This window comes from Zootoca vivipara, chromosome 3, assembly GCF_963506605.1.
Source record: "Zootoca vivipara chromosome 3, rZooViv1.1, whole genome shotgun sequence".
NCBI lineage: Eukaryota > Metazoa > Chordata > Lepidosauria > Squamata > Lacertidae > Zootoca > Zootoca vivipara.
The window spans coordinates 94,210,907-94,219,759 of record NC_083278.1 but is presented as its reverse complement, the minus strand read 5'-3'; positions in this window follow the sequence as shown (position 1 = coordinate 94,219,759).

The window sequence follows — 8,853 nt, the reverse complement described above, 5'->3', positions numbered from 1 at the left end:
CCATTTGCACTTTATCATTCTGCAGCTTTGAGACAAAAGTTACATCTAGGTTACAGAGGCTAAGACTGGGAAGCTTATTAATATTGCCCTAGACCCCTTCTTAAATGTCCAAACTTTTAAATAATTACACACGTCGTTTGTAAGGGTTCAAATTCTTGTCAGTGTGAATTGATTTTGCATGAGTGCAAAGTGTGCAAAGGGTCAACTTTTGGGGGAAATAAATATTCACCGAGTTAGTTCTCCACTAAATTCAAATACTGTCTTTCAGGTCACTGCCTTGAAAATGGTAGCGGGAAAGCCCCTGTGCTCAATATCAACATTTGGTGAATGGGGATATTTATATATTTATCTGGACCTTGGAGAAAATGTAACTATAAGAACTATAAGTACAATTGCATGTACACTGTGAGGATATCTGAAAATAATTCAGGTTTTTTAACTGGAGCAAAGAGGGGGCCAGTTTAATTCAGGCTTCTATGTATTTTACGTGGGAAGTGGGTGGAGCTGTGGTCTAAACCACAGAGCCTAGGGCTTGCCGATCAGAAGGTCAGCGGTTTCAAATCCTGGTGAGCTCTTGTTGCTCGGTCCCAGCTCCTGCCCACCTAGCAGTTCGAAAGCACATCAAAGTGCAAGTAGATAAATAGGTACCGCTCCGGCGGGAAGGTAAACAGCATTTCCGTGCGCTGTTCTGGTTCACCAGAAGCGGTTTATTCATGCTGGCCACATGACTCAGAAGCTGTCTGCGGACAGACACTGGCTCCTTTGGCCTATAGAGTGATATAAGCGCCGCAACCCCAGAGTCGTTCACGACTGGACCCAATGGTCAGGGATACCTTTACCTTTACTTTTATGTATTTTACATTTTTGCACTTTTAGGGCATCACCTTCCATATCCAAAAAGGAACATGTTCCTATTCTTTGGTGGTCCATTTTTTTTATGCCAAAGGGAGTTTGTTTTCTTTTGTCAAAATGAGAAACAGGAAATTACACATTCGTGCAGTGGCAAAATATATTAGCTTTTGTTTTAAATATTAAGAGTGGCCAAAATTCAACCCCCAAATTAAGATATACTTCCAAGGAATTTCCTAAATCAGCGTTTCTCAACCGCTGTTCCGCGGCACAGTACTGTGCCGCCCGACGCTGGCTGGTGTGCCGCGACGTCTGGCGGCCGCCAATCTTTCACAAGGCATTCCTCCCTGCAGGGAAAGAAAACAGGAGCAGCTTACTCGCATGTAAGCGGCTGCCGCTTGCTTTCCGTGCAGGAAGAGGGGACACGCGGGGCTTTCCTCCCTGCAGGGAAAGAATGCAGCAGCCGCTTACTCGCATGTAAGCAGCTACGGCTTTCTTTCAGTCCAGGGAGAGGGGATGCACGGGGCTTTTCTCCCTCACGGAGCTTTCCTCCCTCCTCCCTCGTGGAGCTTTCCAGCTTTCCTCCCTCCTCCCTCCTCCCTCCTCCATGCAGGGAAATAAAGCGGCACCCGTTTACGCGCGTGTAAGCAACTGCCGCTTTATTTCCCTGCAGCTTCTTTCTTTCTCTCCCCACCCCCACTCGCCTTGGTGCCTGGAACAATAGAGTGCGAGTGGAGCCGGCTCTGGGCTGCGCTCCCTCCCCTTCTCCCTCTCTCCACCTCTCCTCCCCTCCCTCCGAATGAAATCTACCTTAGCATGCCTGCAAGTAAGTGCATTTAAACATCTGTGCATTTAAGCACTGTTGTCTCTCTTTTGGCTTCATTTACTGGTATTTAAAAAGCGGGGAGAGGAAGAGATACAGAATAAATTACAGTCATAATTATATAGTCAATATAGGGCGGCACAGAGTTAAATTTTTTAACTTTTTTAATGGTGGTGTGCCTCGTGATTTTTTTCATGGAACAAGTGTGCCGTGGCCCAAAAAAGGTTGAGAAACACTGTCCTAAATAACTGCATCCCACAACATGTCACTTGGGCTCATGTATCTGAGCCACCTAACACAATTTACTCATCTGAATTTGTAATGGAAAAGTTGCTATGTTACTATGAAAGTCGTGCTAATTTTCCTGCCTGAGCAGAGTTTGTGAGATTTCAACCTTGCCTGCTTCAAACCTAATAGCAAGATGCAAGTAAGTAAACTTGTTTGCAAGATTTCCTATAATGCCATTTCACACACAGGTTGTAGCACCTACATGTGAATGAACTTATGTGCAGGTAATGCCCTTCCACCTTGCCATTTCAAGCAGCAAGCTTTTCCACCTTCCTGTAAGTAAATCTGTTTCTGGTCAGGCACCCTAGGATATAAAAGGGAATTATAGTCCAAAACATCTGGAGGGCACCAGGTTGGGAAGCCTGCCCTAGTAGCTGGGAACTGCTCTTCTCCGTAAAGTTCTCCTGACCTAAATAATAATTGCAAGGCCAAGTCTTTAGTTCATATATCCAAGTGCATTACCCTGAACTGACAGCAGCTGAATACTAACTAGGGATAATTTCATGTACAAGTGGAAGCATAACCTTAACAATAAGGTCTACTCGCAGTACTCAAGATATTCACGAGTGCATTTGAGAAATATCGTTATCTGCTTTATTGGTTGGTATTAAAAAGTCAAATGGCTGACATTATACTTTTCTATATCCCTGGCATTTAATCCGCTGCTGTGCAGTTTGATTATGGGAAAATGGCATTAACGAAGAAAGGGTAATTAGCTCATTTACAATGTGCAAGCTGTCATTGGTGTAGCTTATGGATTACTGTAGGAATATTTTGTTCAGTGCCTTCCCCTTCCACCCTATACCTAAAGCCTGGTTGTCACTGAAGTAGTAAACCTGCCAGGGCTGTGCCACTGCTGACTGCAAGCTTTTCTCTGCCTCCTTTCAAGGTAGAAAGCTTCTCCACATAACAAACTAACAGTCTGAGCAACAGCGTGAGAGATTGCTTTTGCAATGGAGTAGCATTTGGACATATAAGGCTACAGGATCCCCATCCCTGATGTAGGAAATATAATATTATCAGATTGCAATCCAAATAATTGCAGTGGAAATCCTTTTGCCAAACCTCAGACTCTTTGTGCACCTTCTTTATAGCCTCAAGCCATGGCTAAAAAAAACTTGAATACAGTTTGGCATGATTGAAAACTCACGGTTTGTACTTGGCTGGCTAGCCATAATTGGACACCATCATAGTTTGAAATTGGTCCACTGACTCCTCAGTCCAGGAACATGACACACCCCTCCCTGAACGAGATGCTGAATAAAATGTTATCCCCTGGTGAAACAAAGGAATTGAGACAATATTTCAATAAATGACTGGAGTCCTTGCTGAGAAACAGAGTAAAGAAATAATAATCCCCCTGCCCACCACGCTACAACCTGGAATTGAAAGACACACTTGGATAGAAGATTAACTGAAAATTATCTGAATAATACACCATGGTATGCTTGGCATGTAATCAGGTTGTGTCCCCTACTCTCAAGACAGAAACCTGAGGAAGAACAAGCCCAACATCTGATTCACAAACAAATCTCTAGTCCAGGCTATTTATATTCTTGGACATCAAGGTTTTTCTTACCTAATGTTGTGTGCACCCCAATCTCTGAGCAGCAGTGGAGATGGCCATGGTTTTATTTATACAGCTTGAGCATAGAATGTGAGGGCTCACAGCATCAACAACTCCAATAGATCTTGCCTCTCCATTAGGTTTCCAGAGATGCTCCAAACTCAGCTTTGGGTCCAGCGCTGAGCAAGAGATGTCCCTGTCTCTCCAGCTTCCAGCAACAGCCAAAACTGACACATACACAGTTTCCATTGGCCTATTGTTCTATATCCCAGGATGAATTTGCACCCAGGTAGGTAAGGGGCGGAGTGGAGGTATTGCCTAGTCCTCTGAGAGCACAATGGCAACATGGCTCACTCTTTGAGATGCTGAGAGCACTTAACTGGCCAGCTGAACAAAAGAACTAGACTGACCAGGTTTCCTCTTGTAGATGTTAAACCTCACAGTCAAAGGATCACAAGTTTGGAAGTGACCCAGGGGGATCATCCAGACTGACCCCCCTCCTATAACAATAACCAACAGTGCAAGCCCAACAATGTCCATTCAGAAGTCCGATTAAATTCAGTGGGGTTTACTCCCAGCAAACTGGGGTTTGGACTGCAACTTCAACTCCTAGTTCTTTCACTTTAACACTTCTGTACTTCTTTGACACCTTCCTCTCCCCTGTCATACTCCTCTTTTAGCCCTTTACCTCTCTACAAACTACAGGGTAATTCGCTTTCCCCATTGCTCCCCCCCACCTCTCCACCATCTGCCATCAGAGGAATCCCCTCCCTTCTTAAAGAATCATGGTGATAGTTTCCAGGAAATGGATCTGTTTTTGCAATGGACTTATATTTGATTTATGGTAAAGGCTTTGTGCATTCCAACTCATGGAAATGCTAGACATTAAAAACTCCTGTTCTGCAATTCTATTCTTTTTTTGTTTTGTTTTTGCAAAACTCTTGAGTGTTTTATGAATTAGCATGATGCACATCTCTCGGAGACAGATGCTTCTGTTTCTGTAGGGTAAGTAGACCACAGGGAATGTTTGAGCCAACCATGGTACAGAATTCCCCACAAAGGTTATAAGCCACAATGTTCTTGCCTCCCGTTCTCCAGATCATTTGTCCCTTTATTTGCCTGGTTAGGCTTTCTGAGAAGGAAATGATTACTGAAAATCATTTTCTCTAGAATCTCAGGACATAGTAATTGCATCAAATCGTGTCATCTTATTTATGCATTTATCATTTGCTCCCTGGGACTTTCAAATTCAATATCCTTGGTCTGTTAGTAACCTTTAATAATGCATTTAAGCCAGGCTTGTTGTTTATTTGCGTACTGAAGAGTAAAAAGAAAGAAAGAAAGAAAGAAAGATGAAATTTCATGACAGCATAATGCTTCTTGGCTGTTTTTAAGTTATTAAGCAGCAACTTTGTTATTCCTATAGGCTTTATGACGTTAGGAAGACTAGCAGAGGCAAGTTCAGGATGCAAAGTAATTTACTAATTTAAGGGCCTTGTTATATGTCAAGCACACAGTGACCAGATACAAAGCAAGACAGGATGCGGATCTCTTCAGCAGTGGTGCAGAAGAGGGAATTTTGCACCTGCAGCTTTTCTCATCCCTGCATGGAAAGTTATACCTGCCAACAGTCCCTCTTCATCATTAAATCAGTACAGGCTGCTTAAACAACACTTAGCTTCCCAAACTCGGGACTCAATAACAGTTTCACTTAGGCCAACACTGGGCCGGCCCTGCCATTAGAGAAGGAGTGGGCAACACTTTTCATGTGTGCAATGCCGCGAGGAGCCAGGGGGCAGAGCTGATTTCCCCCTGAATATTGAGGGGGCTTGGCCCCCTCAAAAAATACTTTGGGGGGCCCAAAACTGCCTCGGCCCCTAGGAGTTGGTGCACCTGGGCTTGAGTGAGCAAGGATAGCCTGTGATGGAGCAGCTCAGACTCAGAGGCTGAAGCAGAGGAGAGGCATGGCAGAGGCTGCAGGAGAATCCCAAGTCTGCCTTGCCTATTATGATAAGCTCCCTCCCCCTTTTACTCCAAGGACAAGCAGAGCGATGCATAGGGAGGAACAGAGATTATAGATGCCCCGACCTTGGGAAACATCCGCCAAGGAAAGAGACCTTGGTCTGCCTTCAGTCAATCCCCACCTGCCTCTCTTCTTACTTACATCCAACCAACCAGTCCAGTAGGTGGTTCTGGAAGTCAGCTTCCCCTCCTCAATCACTGTAGAACAAAACAGAGAGGAGGATGGGGGCAAAACTAGAATTGGTTGACTCCACCTCTCATTGGCTCTGCCTCTCCTTACTCTTGACCTCCAGCCCTACCATTCTCAATGGGCACCAACCACCAGTGCCTCCAAGTGCTGCTTGATTCCAACTCCCATCAGCCCCAGACAGCATGGCCAATGGGCAGGGATGGCAGAAGCTGCAGAGACTGTCCCTGTTAAATAGGAATAGTTGGAGTACACAAAAGTATATATTAATTTTCTTCCCCAACATAATAGCACAGGGTGAATCAACAGCGGCCAGATGGGCGGGGTATAAATAATAAATTTTATATTATTATTATTATTATTATACCATAAAGGATACAGAGAACCTGCCTCACATGATACATTTCTAGTGAGCTTGTGAAGAACGTCCTGGGAAATAGTCCACAAACTGCCTTAGCAAAAAAAACATTTCAAAGGATGGTGATTGCAGGAAACAGTGCTAAAAGTTATTGTTCTCCTTGAGAGCAGATCATATTTTTACCTAGTGTGAAATTTCATTACTGGAGTTTAAGTGTGTTGAACATTTTACCACATGGGCCAAATCCTGAAGTTATAATTAGACAGAACTTCCATTGACCCCAGTGAAAATAGCACTGGCGTAAAAAGTTGGTTTGGTGGCTGTGAAGAATACAATGCAGATAGGACCGGCGTATTCAGGGGGGAACAATTCACCAGTTGCACCTCTTGAAGTCCTCCTCTTCTGTGTCGTCCTCACTCCCAGTGGCCATTTGGGTGCATCTGTCCTCAGGGCCGTCTTAAGCATATCGGGCGCCATGGTGCGACGATCCCTCCGGCACCCCCCCTGCCCCGTTTCTCCACACGCCTTGCGCCACCCACCCTAACCATAGGGGGGGCCTGTCTGTCCTGAACAAAGCAAAATACTTTTACTGCAGTGGTTGCAACATTGAGGGGCCTGGCCCCTTACCAACAAAGACTGAGGAGGCCAGAGACACATCAGCCCCCTTGAGTTGGTGCTCCTGTTGTAGCGTTTTCTCACCCTTTCATGCATAACATAGTTGTCTTGTATATCAGCCATATAAGAGCAAAACCATTTTAGTCAGTGTAAGTAGTCATGTGAATAAACTGCCCACATTGCACCCCAGCTGTTCATGTGCAGCCTGTACCTATGCAGAGTTAACCCACTGAAATCACTCAGATTAGGCATGCCAATCTCTTTTTAAAACTGAGCTTACCTTATATATGTTGCTATACCTGATAAGTCCACCTGTGAGCCACAGTACCACTGAATCTGAACTTATTTGCCTGATGTTGGAATCACCTGCCCCAATTTGATCAGAAACATCTAGAAGCGAGTGCCTCAATAATGTCACTAATGATTATTTAGGCCACAATCCCATAACCTAGGAGTAAACTTGATTCAACTCAGTGGGCCATAGCTCAGTGGCTGAGCCTCTCCTTTGAATGCAGAAGGACCTAGAATCCATCTGCACCCCCCTGCCTATCTGCCCCCCTGCTGCCAGTAAATAGTACTGTGCTAGATGGAACAAGGGTCTGACTCGGTATAAGGCGCCTTCCTATGTTCCTGCATCAAACTTGAGAAGATATGTATTGTAGAGGATTACGTTGTTCGTCTCCTGAAATACAATGATCAGGAAGTAGTTCATGTCTTCTTCTTCTTTTAAACCAGCTACCTATACAAAGTCAGAGTTGCTTCAAGTTGCGACTTGAAACTCTGTCCTGCAGCCCCAGGCCACAAACAGTGATCATGTTCTCAGCTTCTTCGGTAATGACCTGCGCTGGCCTTTATTACTCATAGCCAGTGCATTATGATCTTTGCTGAGAGAGAAGTTCATTTGTTTGATTTTCCACTTGCTGGAGTTCCAAGCAATACATCAATCTTTTAGTGCTTTCTCAGCGTGAACTCAGTCACACACAATGAGCAGAAAATAAAGAACCTCAAAGCACAAGAAGAACATCGCTGGGTTAGACCAAAGGGCCTTCTCTAGTCCTGCTTCTCACATTGGTGAACGAGATGCCCCTAGGAAGCCTGCAAGCAGGATGAGAAAGCCATCACCAAAGCCCTAAACGGCCTCGGTCCAGTATACCTGGAGGAGCATCTCCTCCCCCATCGTTCTGCCCCCGGACACTGAGGTCCAGCACCGAGGGCCTTCTGGCGGTTCCCTCGCTACGAGAAGCTAAGTTACAGGGAACCAGGCAGAGGGCCTTCTTGGTAGTGGCACCCACCCTGTGGAATGCCCTCCCACCAGAGGTCAAAGAGAACAACAATTACCAGACCTTTAGAAGGCATCTTAAGGCAGCCCTGTTTAGGGAAGCTTTTAATGTTTGATGGATTTCTGTATTTTGGTGTTTTGTTGGAAGCCACCCAGAGTGGCTGGGGAAACCCGGCCAGATGGGCGGGGTATTATTATTATTATTATTATTATTATTATTATTATTATTATTATCCCTGGTAGCACCCCTTATTTTCTCAGACCCCACTTCATATTGGTTTGCCTCTTACTCCTGCTTCTTTTCCAGCTCCGCAGTATTGCTATGTGCACCTCTATCTCCTAGTGATAAGAGATCTTAGGTGTCCCTTGGAATGAAGGTCCCTGGAGGTGGATGGCTTTTTCCTTGTAAGTTTTATCTATACACATATATACAGGCTGAGCATAAGATGGAAGGTGCATGCACAGCATTAACACTCCCAACATATCTTGTATCTGCACACAAACATAACCTTAGGTTTCTAGCAGGGAGGCCTAGGGCCATAGCTTTGGATTCAACTTAGAGGCTCTTTTCAGCCTACCATAGTTCAAGACTTCTCCCTCACAGACACAGACTAGAACCATTAACTTAACAGCCCTATTTTCTTTGCAGAAAATAGAGATAAGCACTCATAGGTTTGGAGGCGACCCCAAAGATGACATCTAGACTAGCCTCCCAAAAAAACATACAGCAACAATCTTTTTGAGATGCAGCGACAATTGTACACAGTTATTCCAAGTATGGTCATGCCAATTGTTGCTGGCATCCATCTGTCTCAAGAGGCAATGAAATGTGCCTTTGGAGGTAAAGTTAAACTGCTGCATTCGT